This window comes from Apis laboriosa, unplaced genomic scaffold (genome assembly GCF_014066325.1).
Source record: "Apis laboriosa isolate Shangri-la unplaced genomic scaffold, ASM1406632v1 scaffold30_cov140, whole genome shotgun sequence".
Taxonomy (NCBI): domain Eukaryota; kingdom Metazoa; phylum Arthropoda; class Insecta; order Hymenoptera; family Apidae; genus Apis; species Apis laboriosa.
This window is the reverse complement of record NW_025222776.1, coordinates 2,477,346-2,494,511: the sequence shown is the minus strand read 5'-3', so window position 1 is coordinate 2,494,511 and position 17,166 is coordinate 2,477,346. Positions and strand designations below refer to the sequence as shown.

Genomic DNA, 17,166 nt, shown 5'->3' with positions numbered 1-17,166 from the left:
TTTATATCAACATTTGAAAATTTAAATTGCTGATGGAATTAAATAAAAAAAATTATATTTTTAATTTAATTGTATTTTATATTTATTTACAATAATTTTTTCTTTATATTTATTTTATATTTGTCTTATATATTATAATTACAGAATATTCTGTATATGTTATAATTAAATTATATTTATACATTTACGTGAAATTTTTGAAATAATATAAAATAAAAATAAAATATTCAATTTATTAATGAATGAAATAAATGTTTATTTTATATTTTTTTCTTAATAATATATGTATTCTCTAATAATTATATGATATGAATATATTTCATATATTCTATAATATATGAAAGTAATAAAAATATGAATTTAAACTAATGCTCATGATTTAATTATGATAAATATAATTTAATATTAATTACTTTAATATTATTTATTAGTACTAAAAAATTAGTACTAAAAAATCAAAAATTTTTTAAAATTTCATATACAATTTTACAAAGTTGATCATTTTATGTTTTCACTAATTATTATATTTTAAAGAAATTTTCTCTAGATATGATAAATATAAAATTAAGAATAATTCAATTTAAAATTAATAACATTATATGATAAATTTTAATCTTTTTAGTTTTATAATCTTTAATAATTCATATTTCTTTTAGATTTTAATCTGCTGAATACAAATTTGCAACCTTTTTTTTTCAAAATTCACAATTTTTAAAAAATTCAATTTTAAAAAAAATTAAAATTTAAAAATTTTTTGTTGTGCTTTTATAATAATATTCATTCAATTATTTTTAAACTTTTTATGCTTTTATAGCAACAATTAATTATTGTGAAATATTATGAAATATTAAATGAATTCGTTCGAACGTTAGGATGCAACTCATATTTTATATTTTCGTATGAATTGGATATCATTAGATACAATCGCTGTTTTGTCTTTGTGTTTGCCTTTTTAAATCGCTATAGTGCGGCGCATAATGGACTATTTGCCTCTCAAAAGAGCTAAAAAGTCTTTTTTTAGAAGTACCCTTAAAATAAAAAAAATTTTATACAGATAATTAATTGAACATTTTCTCCATAATATGATATGATTTCTTTTCATATTTTTTAGTTATCAATATAATTACATGATTTTAAAAAAGTCAATTTCCAAATTACTAAAAAATAGAATTATTATTTACAATTTTGTTGTTTTTTTAATTCCATTATTTTTAATTGAAGTAAGTGTACTATGTATTTCTGGTATGTATTTCTGTGTAGATATATATTTCCTTTATACTAAATTTCATTTTGATATTATTAATATTTTTGGAATTATACATTATTTAATATTTTTTATTTTCAATCTTAATTTTAAAATATGTTTAGTAAAGTTTAATCTTTTTTCTAGCATCATTATAAAGGGCGAAATTTAGCTTTAAAGTAAAAAAAAAAAATTAACTGCTATTAGCTGCTACTGAGATAGCTACAATGATTTTTATTATTATTAATACGAATAATACATCATCAATCTTAAAATTATTAATCAGAATTTTTATGTAAAATTTTTATAGTAATAATATTAAATTTTTTTAAATAATAAATTTTTAAAATTCACTTTTTTATTGTTCTCTAAATCACTTTGTCCTAAGTTACTTTGAATATCACGAATAGTTTTATACGATACATAAAATGTAATAGATAGACATACTATGGTTTCTATTTAATCATTCTAAAAATTTAACTAAAATACAAATTAAAAAATCTAACCTAATATTTTTTAGAATCTACAATGCACATAGAATATGATAAATTAACAAAAAGAAAAAACAATAAATAAAAATATTTTTATTAAAATAATATATAAATTAGTATAGAATAGTAATAGAATAACGGATATAAATATAAATTTATCAATTATTAATATAATAATATTAATATAATAATATTAATATAATATTAATATAATTATCAAAAACAGAATAATTTTTTTAAAATTAAAACAAACGACTTAAATTTTTTTGAAAAGTTACAAAAAGGATTAATTTACTACTTATATGATTTATAAAATAGAAAAAATCATCTCTTATAACTTTTTTAATGATTTAAATTTAAATTTGTAATGAAAATTAAAAAAATATATTTTGCATTTATATCAATTACATACGTATTGAAAAATCGAAATCAGATAATTTTTCTATAAGCTACAAATAATTAAAAATGATGAAAATCGCAATTTTTTAAAATTTTTATCTTAAACATTTTTATATTCTTCGATATCTATCACACGTTTCTATATTAATCGATTTTGATGAAATTTTGAACAAATATATATATATATATATATATATATATTATAATCATTTTTTTAATATGTATATATATATATATATATATATACATATTAAAAAAATGATTTGATGAATTTTATATATATATATATATATAATATTAATATACATTTATATCAGTTATATAAAATATATTCAAATTTTCATTATTGGCTTATATAATAAATTTTTTAAAAAAAATTTTTGAAAAAATGTTCTTTACTATTTTAAAATTCTGATTTTGCAATTTTTTCAAAAAATTTGTATATATCATATAGTAATTCTTCTAACTTCTCAAAAGATTTAAATCATTTGATTTAATTTTGAGAAAATTATTCTTTTAATTAGTATTTATTTTATATTACATAATAGTAAGTTGTAAAAAGTTGTAAATAAAAAATTATATTATATTAAAAAATTGAAAACTAGATTTTTAAATTAAATCAAAAACAATTTTTTTTAAAAATTAATATTTGTTAAAAATTAATATTTCGAAATTAAATAAAAAAATTTATAAAATAATCTTTTTAAATTATTATTATTTTATACAATATATTATATTATATATTTATATTTATTAATTTTATTTTGAAATTCTATTATTCTATTATTACATAAATTTTATCTCAAAAATTCTTTATTCTTATTCTTAATTCTATTATATCTCAAATTTTAATAATTTATAAATAATGTTAAAAAATAATTCTTAATAATTATTCTTAATAATTATAATTATACAATCAATATATATTCTAATACCACAAAACAAAATTAGGAATAAATAGATGAATTAGTTAAAAAATAGTTTTTTAGCATTGGAAGACAAAGACATATCCCACTGCCATAGTTTAATTAATCGATTTAGTTAGTCAAAAGTTAATGTTTAAATAATGATCAATATTTACAAACCCTAAAAATACATTCATTTAAAAATTATTGACATTGATATTTTTTAATTTATTTCAAAAATTAGAAATCTAGAACAAAATCTAACTTCGTATAATAAAGTAGATCTTTTTGCTGGAGAAAATATGAAGAAAAATATAATAAAATCATTTTTTTTTTTAATATAAAAGCGAAATAGTTTGGCAAAATAAATGATGGACATCGTCTTATCTGTCATATTGCATATATTGGAATCACAACCATCATATTGATCATTGCCGTTAAAAAGAAAATTATGATCTAGAATAATATTCAGTGTAATATTCAATAAATATATATTATGTATTTATATAATAGAGAAACAATAGAGATTATAAAAAAAAAGGATCGAAGTATTAATGAATACACATATATATATTATATCAGAAGATTTTTCGAGTAATTATTTTTTACATTGACCCTATCACTGATCCAGAATTTCTTGTTTCTATTTTCCATGATTATACTGTTATATAATATAATAGTAGTTTTAATTTTAAAAATATTTATATTGCATATCTATATCATCTATATTATTGTATTTGTATTTCAATTTCATAATGCATTCACAAAGAATTTATTTTATAAATAAATAAATATAAATAAATATTATTTAGATAGTTTAAATGAATTTCCTTATAACATAGTATATGAACAATTTCGTGAATATTATATTTTCAATTTATATCTAATATCTAATAAATCTATCTTTTATATCTAATAAACATCGTTTATATCTAATAAACATTTAAATAATCCATTTAAATAAAAAAAATCGAAAATATTATTAATTTCTTAAATTATATATTTATTTCTTAAATTATATTATATTATATTATGAACTTATTAAATTATATAATAATCTAATTTCGTTTTCATCTATATCAATGGTTTTTAAAATCTAACTGATTTTAATATTCATTGAGATAGATGAAAATAAAAATATTTAGAATTTAAGATCATAGAAAAAATCCTACCTCATTATTGATTACATAGAAAAAATACAGAGTTCAATCAAGTTTCAAATCGAGAAGATTGTAACTTTGTAATCCTATTTATATCATTAGCAAAAAATTTAAACTGAAAATTAATAAATAAATTTTTTAATATGAACTATTATTCAGTCATAATCTTCTTCTAAAATAATAATAATTAATAAGAAAATTGTAATAAATTCTAAACAAACATAACAAATAAAAAAATAGAAAATCAATTACCAAAAAAAAGAAAAAAATAGACAAAATATTAAATAACTTCATACATTTAATAAATCAAAATGTTAATATCTCGATTCTAAAATCAAAAATCACAACTAAAATATAATTCAATTGTAAAATATAAAATGCAAAAAAAAAAATAGAAATGTAGAAAACTAAAAAACAATAAAATAATAATAATTTAAAAATAAATATATATGCAGTAAGTATACAATATATCTATAAAAAAAAATAAGATAATTATTTAAAAAAAATTTTCCTCTTCAATTTGATGATTCAAATACATTATTTGGTACATAATTTTGAATAATTTTTTTTTTAATTTTGCTATACATATCATCAAAATATTTACCAAAAATTTTTGATAAACTTAGATTTACAATACTATTTTGTTTCTTATAATAAATATATTATTTGGATATTTAATATGCAAAATGTTTTAAAAAAAAAAATGTTTTTGGGATACCTTGTATATTTTTTCCACGTAATGTCTTGTCAGTAATTTGCAAATGATAAATGTATATAATTTTGCAAAAATGATAAGATAAATTAAAATGCTAAGAAATGTAATTATAATGAAATTATATGAATTTCTAAATGCAATGGCTACAAAAAGTTAATATAATTTTAAAAGAATTAAAGAAATAATTTGAAAAGAAAAATAATTCACGCCATGATGAATTTAAATATAATAATTTTAATAAAACAATAAAAACTATTCTAACAACAAAAACTATTAATTTCATAGTATTTATTATAATAGTAATTTAATTATAATAACTTATAGTTTTAATTTTATATATATATAAGAATGCGATTGCCATTAAAAAACAAATCAATAAAATCTAATTTAATCTATAACTTATAATCCATTAATTTTTTTTTTTATTCTTTAGATAATATATATAAATATATTAATGACCATCTATGTTAAAATTCACGCCATGAAATTTATAAGATTATAAGATAAAAAAAAAAAATTTATAAGATAAGTTCAACAAAAAGTTTTTTTGCATATCGTGTAAATTAAGATCGGTGCAAGTAATATATATATATATATAAGGAAAAATTATTCAGAATGATAATGTATTTCAAGATCATTAAAATCAGGAGTATTTTTTTGATATAATTATTAAAATAAAATCAGAAAAGTTCATGAATTAATTTATTTCAAAATTGAATATATATATTTATAATAAATTTAAAAAAAAAAAGGAAAGAAAAATTCAACCATCATTAAAAATTTAATAAACAAAAAACGGAAAATCATCTACGATTCTGACAAAATAGTTATTAAAAAATATAAAAATAGCAATTAATATTTGTAGCAAGTAAAAATTCCACTAAAGACTTCATACAACGTTCAACAATTAGTAAAAATAATCAAATCAAAACTAAACAAATATTATTTTTTTATTAGACCGCAAAAGATATATAACTTGCTTAAACTGAAAACATATCATAATGAAATTATAATTAAAAAAAATCTAACTAATATTAAAATATATTGAAACTCAAATTTACATTAAAAAATCTAATTTTTAAATGTAAAAAAAATTATTAAATATAATATAATTAGATGAAGTTATATATTTATATATGATATTTATACAATAATATTTATATAATAATGAGAAATGATAATATCAAATGTATAATCTTAATATCAAAACAAGAAAAAGATAAAAATTTCACAAAAAATACTGATTCTAACGCGCTATGTGCAAACTTATGATAATCAATAAAAGCAATCTAATAGCTTAATATATACATATATCCCTAAATAAAAAGATGTTAAACAATGAGGATCTATTCTAAATCTAATAATGTTGATATATATCTTTAATATTATCTAAATGGTATATATTATACATTACAAACGTATCAACATATAAAAAAAACCAAATATTATACTAAATTATATGTATTAAAAACTATAAATATTATATGTACTAAATACTATTTAATAAGAAATATATTATAAAATATATTATATCATATTTTGAAGAAACTTTCAAATTATAGAAGAAACCTTCACTCGATATTAATTAATTTAGATTTATTAAAAAATTTTATAAAAGCATAAGTGATGATATAAAAGAAACGAATAATTAATATTCAAAATATATTTAAGAAGAAAAAAATAAAAAAAAAGTCCTGAAATTTATTTACAATTTTCTTAAATAGATAATAATATATTCTACGTTATATATTGTATAATATTATTATTATATTATAATAATATTATATAATATTAATATTATATATTGTATAAATAATATTTTATCACTTTCTACTGAAACCGAAAATGAAATTTCTGTTCTAAACATAACTTTAGTTTTACTAATAATAAATGATATTTGTAAATCTATAGAAGTGTCAGTTAAATGTGGTTTGTTCACAAAAGTTACACAAGAAACACTCCAATCGATTTCTAACAAATTATACAGTTAATCTATTAAAATTGATTTTAAATTCTTTAATAACAAATCTGAATTAAAATACTTTCTAAAAACCGCAAAACCAAAGATTAAATGAAATATCAATAAAAAATCATTTTATGTTTATTATAAATGTTCAGTTTTATTAATTGTTCAATTAATAAAAGTGCAGTATCACCATTTTTGAACAGATATTTAAAAATAAAAAAAAATAATAAATAATAAATAAAAAATAAATAAAAATTAAAATAAAAAAATAAAAATTAAAAATATTTTTTAAATTAGTATTATTTAAGAATATCAAATAATATATGATATGACATTGAAATGGTTGATTAAATTGCTATTTTCATTTTATTTATTTAGAAGCGGATCATAATTACAACTGTTATAACAATCTCTCTTCAAAAGTAAACGATATAAGAATATATTTAAGAATATGTTTTTTTTTTAACTTTAAGCAAAGGATTATTTAACATTTTCGTTTTCCTATGAATATACAAATAAAATTTTATCATTCGTTTCAATTTCAGATCTATCATACAAATTTTTAAGAAATCCGTATATCATTATAACTTTAACTTCTTCAAAGCACAATATTCTTATTTTTGTAATTACAACATTTTCTTATTTTCAAAAAAGTAAAAGTTTCTTATTTATATAAAAATGTATGGAATTAAAGTTTCAATTAATATATAGTTATATATAGTATAATAGTTTCTTATTTATATAAAAATGTATGGAATTAAAGTTTCAATTAATAAATTATATTTAATAACAGTTTTCTCAAAACAGTTAATATAATTCATTAAAAAATTACTGATAATAAAATTAGAATTATTACATAATAAATAATTTTTTAACAGTTTCATTCAATTGCTACGTAAAGTCAAAAAAAAATCGATTTCAGATATCTCATAAACAAAATAAAAAAATTTTAGATTTAATTCTTGATTGAAAAATAACATTTAAATTATATTAAGAAACTTAAAATCGACTAAATTAAATTAAAAGATTAACTCTTTGTGAACAAATATTGTTGCTACAAATTAAAGTTATAATTTATAATTATATAAATTATAATTAAATAAAATTAAATTAAATTAATTCCAATATAAACAATGTTCAGTTTTTAATAATAAAATTTTTCATAAATACATATTTCTCTTTATTTCTAATATTTAAATTTTTAATTTATAATCTCGTTTTATAGAATATATCTTTGATTTGCTCAGAATCAGAGTCGACAGATATTCCGTAAAGAACAAGTTAAATCTCTAACACTTATAATAAATTCGATTAAATATCATAGAATCGATATTATCAACCATGTATTCTGTAAATTGTAAACTATTTTTTTCCGAATTTCGTTCGCTTTATTGGTAGGGAAAAAAAAAACATTTTTTACGAATAAGATAATAAAATTCAAAAATATAATAAATAATAATAATTCAAAAATAAAACGGGCAAAACGGCTCTATTATATTGTCAATAAACAGGAAGCAGATTTTTTTATTATTAATAAATATATATAAATTAGTTATTTGATTGAAATTCAATTGAGCATTTATTGATCAAATAAAATTCTTTCTCTATTCAATATATTTAAATCTTCGTTAATACTAAAACCGTTACACACGAGCACAATATCAAATTTTAAAAGTGAAAAATAAATTAATGCTGTTAGAACTTATAAGATAGCAAGTAATATGTAATTGCCACAAACTAATCACATCTTCTACTAATTCAATCTTGAAAAAACTCATATTTAACAAATCCAATGATATGTATAAAAAAACAAACAAATATTACAATTTATGGTAAATAATTATTTTTGTAAATAATTATTTATTTTTCTATTGAAAAAGCGACATAAATAATTCTAAAAAAATCTTTAAATCTTTTAATTTTTCACTATTAAATAATCTTTAATTCGAACTACACAAACATCGTAAAAACATGAAACATTCAAATAATCTATATATATAAGAGAAGTAAGTATAAATCTAATAAATCAACAATTCTCTTGTAAAAAATACAAATAAAAAATTAAGAAAAAAAGAAAAATCATAAATAGTGATCGAATCGAATAATATCGATTATTCAAATATTTAATAGAAGATATCAATGTAAAAATTTTAGATATTTAATGATTGATTTCTTAAAATAATATTATTATTAATTAATATTATAATTAATAATTAATACTATATTTTTAATAATAATATATATTTTTTTTTGCACCTAAAACCGTCTGATGATATCAATTTGATTCTTCGTGAAAATATCGATATAAATTTGATGATTTATTTTATTTAATTTACGTATGCTTTGATATTTTACGAAGATTTTGATATCTATTTTGTATTTTAACTTCCATTTATAAACATTATAAAATTATTGATAAAATTATTGAAAATTAGATGATCGTTGCTAGTCGCTTATCTCGGTTCCATTTATTCTATATTTATTCTTTCACTCTATCGAACTAAGCTCAATATTTATTTTTGATAATATATAAAAATGAAAAATAAAATATTAAATAAGTATCAATATTTTTTTATTTTTTTGATATATTTTGGGATATATTTTGGGATATATTTTTTTTGGGGGGGAGGGAGGGGATATATTTTGAGATATTTGATGATTTTTCAATATTACTTCGGTATTTTTTTAAAAAATATGAAAAAATGGAATTTAATATTAAAACTTTGATGCATATGAATATTGAATCAAAATTTCACTAATATATTTATAAACTCTAATATTATAATTATAAACTCTCTTTCACTAATATATTTATAAACTCAATATTGTAAAGATCCTAACATTAATATAGATTAAATGAAATCAAGAATAGCTGACCAAAAAAATTAATTTTCATGAAAAATGATTATAATATTTATAAAAAATCTATTGTGAAGAGAGGCAAGAAGGGTGAGAATTTTGACTAATGCTATGGATTTTTGCATTCTACATATAGCGAAATTCAATATATAGTTGTCTTGCAATGGACCATCTTTGTCAATTTAATTTTAGAAAATTTTAAATTTATGATAAAATCCTACTATTGAAATAACTAAAAATATAAAAAAATTATGCAACATTGCTTAACTTAAAAATAATACCAAAATACATACAATTTGAGTGCTTCAAATGATAGAAACGTCCGAATACGTTCTTTCTTTGAAAAATAGCAGTCATTTTGACCGTATTATAAATTCTGCAATCACAATTTTTAAAAAATATATAATTTAGAAATAATTTTAAATTAATTTTAAGACTAAGTGTAAAAAATATAATAATACTTTTTTTAATTGTATATTAAGGAAAGCTTCAATTAAATTTAGTTTAGTTCAATCAAATGGATACTAATTTTAAACAAACCATATAATGTTCATTGTAAATTATAAAACAAAAATGATCATTCAAATTGGTAAGCATGTTAAATAAATAAAAAAAAATATTATTTTTAAGATAATTTATGTATATCTCAAACGAAATAAAGTTATTTTTCTGATGATATTATAAAGATAAAGATAAAGATAAAGATAAAAAGATAAAATATTTAAAATAATTCATTATTTCAAGATTGAATTTTAGTTTAGAGAACCATTAATTTTACTCTTTTTTTATCAACAGAAATTTTTTATTAATAAAAATCTTTTTTAACAAAAAAAATAATCTTAATTTTAAAAGTCTATAATATATAACTAAATAAAACTATATAATATTAATCAAAAGCTAGAAATGTTTGAAGATAAATTTAATTTTGATTTATCTTTGGATACAAAGTATTTAAGAGATAACAAAATATTGAATAGATCTTGGATACAGAATATTCAAGATAATGAAAAAATTAATTAATAAAATTAGAAAAATTGTCAGGTTATATTGTAAATACAGTATAAAAAATTTAATTTCAACAAATAAAAATTTTATTAACAATTAATATATTAGTTGGAATGTACATGAAAAATTAGAAATCTATACCTACAATCAATAAATCGCCATAGAACATGTTTCTTATCCCACAATGATTCAAACGATACAATTCATTTATATAACCTAATGTATATGCATCAATAATATGCATTTTTAAAAGTATATTTTTTAATATTATGAATTAAAAATTAAAATTAATATTTTTTGATTTTATTCATCAAAAAACTATTATAGATAAAAAATGTTTAATAGTTAGATTAATAGTTTTCTAAAATTCTTATTCTTATCTATTCTTATCTTCTTCTTATCTATTTTTAAATTATTTTATATTCAAATAAAATAAGAAAATGCCAAAGTTTAATAATAAAAATAATATATAATAAAATAAGAATATATTAATACACGTATATTTTTAAAAACAATACATGGATTGTAAGATAGACATATTCAATATATGTTCAAAACCATGATTTTCATATATGTAATTTTTCAATTGGTAATATGATTTCAAAACATATATATTATGTTGTTATTATACAATATATATATAAAATATTATGATAAATATATTAGGATAAATATATTCTGTATATTGTAATACCAACATAATGTACATGTTTTAAAATCATATTACCTTTGGAAAGTCGATTTTAGAAATAAAAACAAATAGAAAAAAATATATAAAATATCAAATTTTAATATTAAAATTTATTTATTAAGTTATAAGCAACTGAAATTTACATTAGACGAAATGAGAGAATGAAATCACTCTATCTCCATTGTACCATTGCGTTGTTGTATTGTATTCTCACTTCTTCATCTCACATGAAATTACATTGCTTAACAAAGAAGTCTTAAGCAATATTTTTGTATAACATTTTTTATTTATTTTCTTCTCTACAATTAATATCCAAAGATGTTTCATAATATAATATAAATAAACTAAATATACTAATAATATGTGCATATACAATAAATATAAATATATACCTATGTATAAACATGTATAAACATATATAAATTGCATATTTATAAGTAATAATATTTTAGTTCTATTTTATAACAATATTACTTTACTTTTACTTTATTATAAAAAAAAATCTTAATAATTAAAAAAATATTTCAAAGATAAATATACGATACTAAAAAATTAATAAAATGAATTATTATTATTCACGATAAATTTACAAATTTATAATGTATGTAAAATACATAATATTTTTTAATTTATTTTTATAAAGATTTTATTCTTTTAAAAAATGATACAATAAAAATTACTTTGTTAAATAATTATATATTGATTATATATATTATATATATTTGAACTTTGAATTATTTAGTTTTTTTATTATTTTATAATATTTTACTTTATCAAGAAAAAAGTATATAAATCGCGTTTTTTTTTAAGAAAAAGAAATAAAACTTATATAAAAATTAATTGAATACATTTTCATGAATATTTTTTTTTTTTTTTTTTTTTTTTACTTATATCGCATTTACTCTATTTATGCGAAATGATTACCATAGATATAAATTTCTAATTATAGATTCTTAATATAGAAATGACTGATTGTGTCCGTTCATATTAAACTTGCTTTAAACATTATAACGCATTATTTTATTAATTAAATTTATCAATAAGAAGAATAAGACTAAATATATTATTCTAATAGAATTTATAATTCTATGAAACTCTAAAAATAAAAATAAACATAATATAAAAAATAATAGAAATCTTTCATAAGAACACGAAATATTACATTTGTATTATTACATTTATATTATTAATTAAAAATAACTATATCACAATATATTTCAATTAAATAACTTAAATACTATTTTATATAAATCTATTATGTAATATATGAATCGTTTATAAAGTAATTAATAATAGTCATTTTATGCAAGATATTGTTTCCTTCTTGGAAATATACACATAAATCTTTAAACTATTACTATTTCATTGCAAAAATCATATTAATTAATATTTAATTATTTCATGACAAAAAACTCAAATATAAAATAATGAATATGTTAATGAAATTTACATAATAATAATATTTAAATATTATATACTTTTTATATAAGTACTATTAAAAGAAATAATATCCTTTTATTGTATATATTAACTAAAAATAATATTTTGTATTTTATTTTTTAATGCAATTAAAATTATATTATATATTATATATTATATATTAATTATTTATATTAATTAATTATATTATTATATATTATATATTAATTACTGTTATATATAATAAATTGCATAGTTTTATATATATTTATATATATATTTATATATATACATTTATAAATTCCCATCATATAGAATCGTTTTATTAAAACATCTATTCCATTTAAAAACAAGAACATCAATCAAATCGCTTAAAATACCGAAAGTTTAATGAAATAAGTTCAAATTCTATTACTATAATACATCTTACATGATATATCTTAATAATGTAATAATATAATAATATACATATCTTATATGAATATCTTTATATAAAATAGAATATTCCAAAAATTCTTATTATATCAATTATTATAAATATCATATATTATTATAAAAATCAAACTTAAATTGTTATTATTTCATGTTTCAATACCTACAATATGATGAAAAAACGGCTTTCTCTTCACGTAATAATATTCACCTATTATAAAACTCGTTAAAGTTAGAAAAATGCAAACAATTTCCAAACAAAATGTATCAATAACAAACACTATTGTTTAAACAGTTTCAAAAAAAAACTGCAGAATCGAAATCGCAGATTATTTTCACTTATGATTCACGGTCATATCTTGATAGTTCAACAAATCTATTAATTGTGCGCCAAAAGAAGTAATGGCACGCGCAGGCGTATAAAACGAAACAACAAAATGCGCATGCGCATTTGTTCACTGCGATAGTCAAGTCCGATCGAATGGAAAGCAATAGCACTACTGCTGTTTCAACTACCGTTGGTAGTTGACGCGCATGTAAATCGCGTGCGTGGGGACGATGCCACTTTGCCTCGTTCTTTCTATCCATATTTCACACACATATTAATTATTGAAATGTGTATTAGAATAGTTGCATGTGTACATTAAAACTGCGCAGTCAATCGTCATGTGTGCCATATACGAATATCAATTGAACAGATTCTATGTAATATTGAATTTATATTTAAATAAATTTTTATAATGTGTGTAAATATTGATATTTATATCTCTCATTATACATAAAGTTATATCAAACTGATGTTTTTATAAGGCACATTAGATTATATAGAGAAAAAGATAATCGTTATCATGAAAACCTGTGAAGATTTAAATTAAAAATTTATGATTTAATGTATTCAATTTTCTAATTGATATATTATAAAACATCAGCAACAATAACGATAGTACCTCAATGTATTATAAAAATTTTATTAAAATTTTACTATATAGAAAAATATTTATTATTTTTAATATGTATAAATATTATTGAAAAATACAATTCAATAAATCGATCAGTAAGATAAAAATCATTATATTTGTATTGTTATAGTTGTATTATATTAATATTAGAAATTATATATTTAATTTTTATATACATTTAGTAATATTTTTTTAATATCGTTTTAAAGAATAGATTATAAATATTAAAATATATCATTCATTTCAAATGAAAAAAAATTTTTATTTTTACAATTATAATGAATCGTAAAAGTATAAGTTATTTTAAAATATATCACTTATCTAAAGTTATGATATAAATATTTATACTATGATTATTTATATAAAAAATTATTTAAATTAATTTATCAATGATAAAATGAAATTTTATATTCGTTAAAAAAAACTTTTGTCTTTCTAACAAATTCAACCGAATTGCCAATTAAAATTTTTTTTCTTATTTTTACTAATGAATTTTATTTAATATTTGCTTATCTCATATATTATATAAGTATGTATATGTATTTTGAAAATATGTGAATTTGACTGGTCATTTAAACCAGATAAAACCAATGCATAAAAATAGGTATTGGCCAAAAGTCCAACACTAAACACAAATTAAATCATATAACAATGTGACGATGAGTGAATTAATCTGAACAAGCGGCATTTTTCTTGTCTTTGTATTTTCTTTTCATCTCTGTATAGTTATACATCACTATTAACATGATTTTGCATTTTTTCTTATGAAAAAATTATAATTCAAGAAAATTGATTCTCATATTTCAAAATTTAGAATTAATTTACTTAAAAAGTTTTATAATTTTTATTTTTTAATTATAATATAATAATATAATAATTTTTATTATTCTATTTTTATTTATTATTATTTATTATTTTTATTTATTTTTATTTATTATTAATTCTTATTAAATTTATCTTATTTCATTCTTATCATCATAGAAAAATTTAAATAAATTATTATTTTTATAAATAATCTTTATAATTATAATTCATTATAATTCATTAATAAAATAATATGAAATTAATATTCTAAAATTACTATATATTCTAATTATACAAATAAATATAAGATAATTAAACATTATATAAAAAAAAGATTTTATAATAATTACAAAAAAGATTTTAAAACATTAAAATAATATCTTTTTTTTTTCAGTATTTTTTGATCAAGAAATTTATAAGCTAATTTATATATATATAAAAAATATGAAAAGAAATATATTTAAACAAAAGAAATGTTTTTAAAGAATAATTCGTATAAGAATTCCATTTCACTATAGAAAATTTTTAATTTTTTTTTGTTTTTGGAATTAAATAATAAATATTTAAGTATAAGATAAAGTAATTAATATTAAAATAATTTCTATAAATAAATTATTATTAAAGAAATATTATTTAAGATAAAAAAATAATATAGCAAATAAAAAATAAGATAAAGATTTTATTTAAATAATTCAATATTTGAATATAAACTTATTTTGTGATATGTATAATGTTTAATTCTACATATACATACGATTCTTATAAAAATCTTGAGCTTTTCATATAAAAAATATTTTATTGTTGTTTTGATCTCGTTATCATACTTTCTTATCTGTTTAAAAAGTCAAACAATAGATAATAATAATAAAATGGATAATAATAATAAAAATAAAAATAAAAATAAAGGATTATATTTTTATAAACATTACAAATAAATTTTACTGTATCTATTATTTTAAATTTAAATTCATAAAATATAAATTTTGATTGACATGTTCAATTTCAATTTTTATTTACAATTGGCTTACCATCTTAAATCCAGATTTACATATAATTTAAAATCGCATTATTTTTAATATTGTATATAAATAATATGTTTTTTTATTTCATAATTTTTTGTAATATTTATAAAATATCAAATTTTATTTTTATTATTTCAAATATTATATGATATAAAATGTTCATTCCATGATTATTAAAATAATTATATAAAATAATGTTATTCTATAAATATCCATAAAAAATTGAGCAAAATTTAATCTAATTAATAATTGAGGATCATAATTAATATTATTAATTATTGTTTATTTATAGTTATTCATTAATAATTAAGAAAAATAATTACAATATTATAATAAAAAGTAATAATTAATTTAATTATCATTAATTATTAATCAAATTCAAATTAAAATCATTAAAAAGATAATTATATTTTTGATTAAGATTGAATCAGTAATTTATTTATAACAAGAAATATTTTTTTTAGAAATAGATTATTATTTAACTAATTCTTAAATATAGAATAAATAAAGAATAAATTACTTATTTACTTTAATATATAAATATAATGTGCTTTTAATATAATTTTCACTTTAAACATTTCATCTAATCTATATATTTTTGTTACATTTATTACATATATTTATTGACAATAATCTCTCCATACGAAGTGAAGAGAAGTTGGCAAAAGCATGTTATATAAAAGAAAATCTTTTTTTGCCAATTATAATTAAAAAAATATTGGATATCGATAATGGATATTTAAATTTAATTGTTATTCACAAACGAAATATATGTATAATAAAAAATATAATAAAAAATATAATAAAAATAGTTAAATGACATTTTCAAAATTGAAAAATTTGTCATCGTACAATTTCTTGATCTTTCTATAAATTTTAAGTTAAGATTATTTTAAGATTATTTTATTGCTTCTTTAAAAAGCTATATTAGATTTTCTTTCTCTATAAATTTTGATTTTGTATATGATATATACAAAATCAATATATATATGTGTATGTGATAATCATTTAAATGATCACAAATTATTGATTAATAATTACAGATTACACATTATTTTTGTGTTAATTGATTAATAATAATTATTATGATTATTTT

The 17,166-nt window shown here is 16.7% G+C and overlaps 1 long non-coding RNA gene across 1 annotated transcript in view; it reads right to left on the bottom strand.

The window, feature by feature from the left end:
* Positions 1-14,102, bottom strand: part of LOC122714511 — a 29,785-nt gene extending 15,683 nt beyond the window's left edge. Inside the window, exon 1 of the long non-coding RNA XR_006346655.1 lies at positions 13,449-14,102. This is a non-coding gene — a long non-coding RNA (uncharacterized LOC122714511). The remainder of the gene's footprint in view (positions 1-13,448) is intronic.
* Between the last annotated feature and the right edge of the window lie 3,064 nt (positions 14,103-17,166).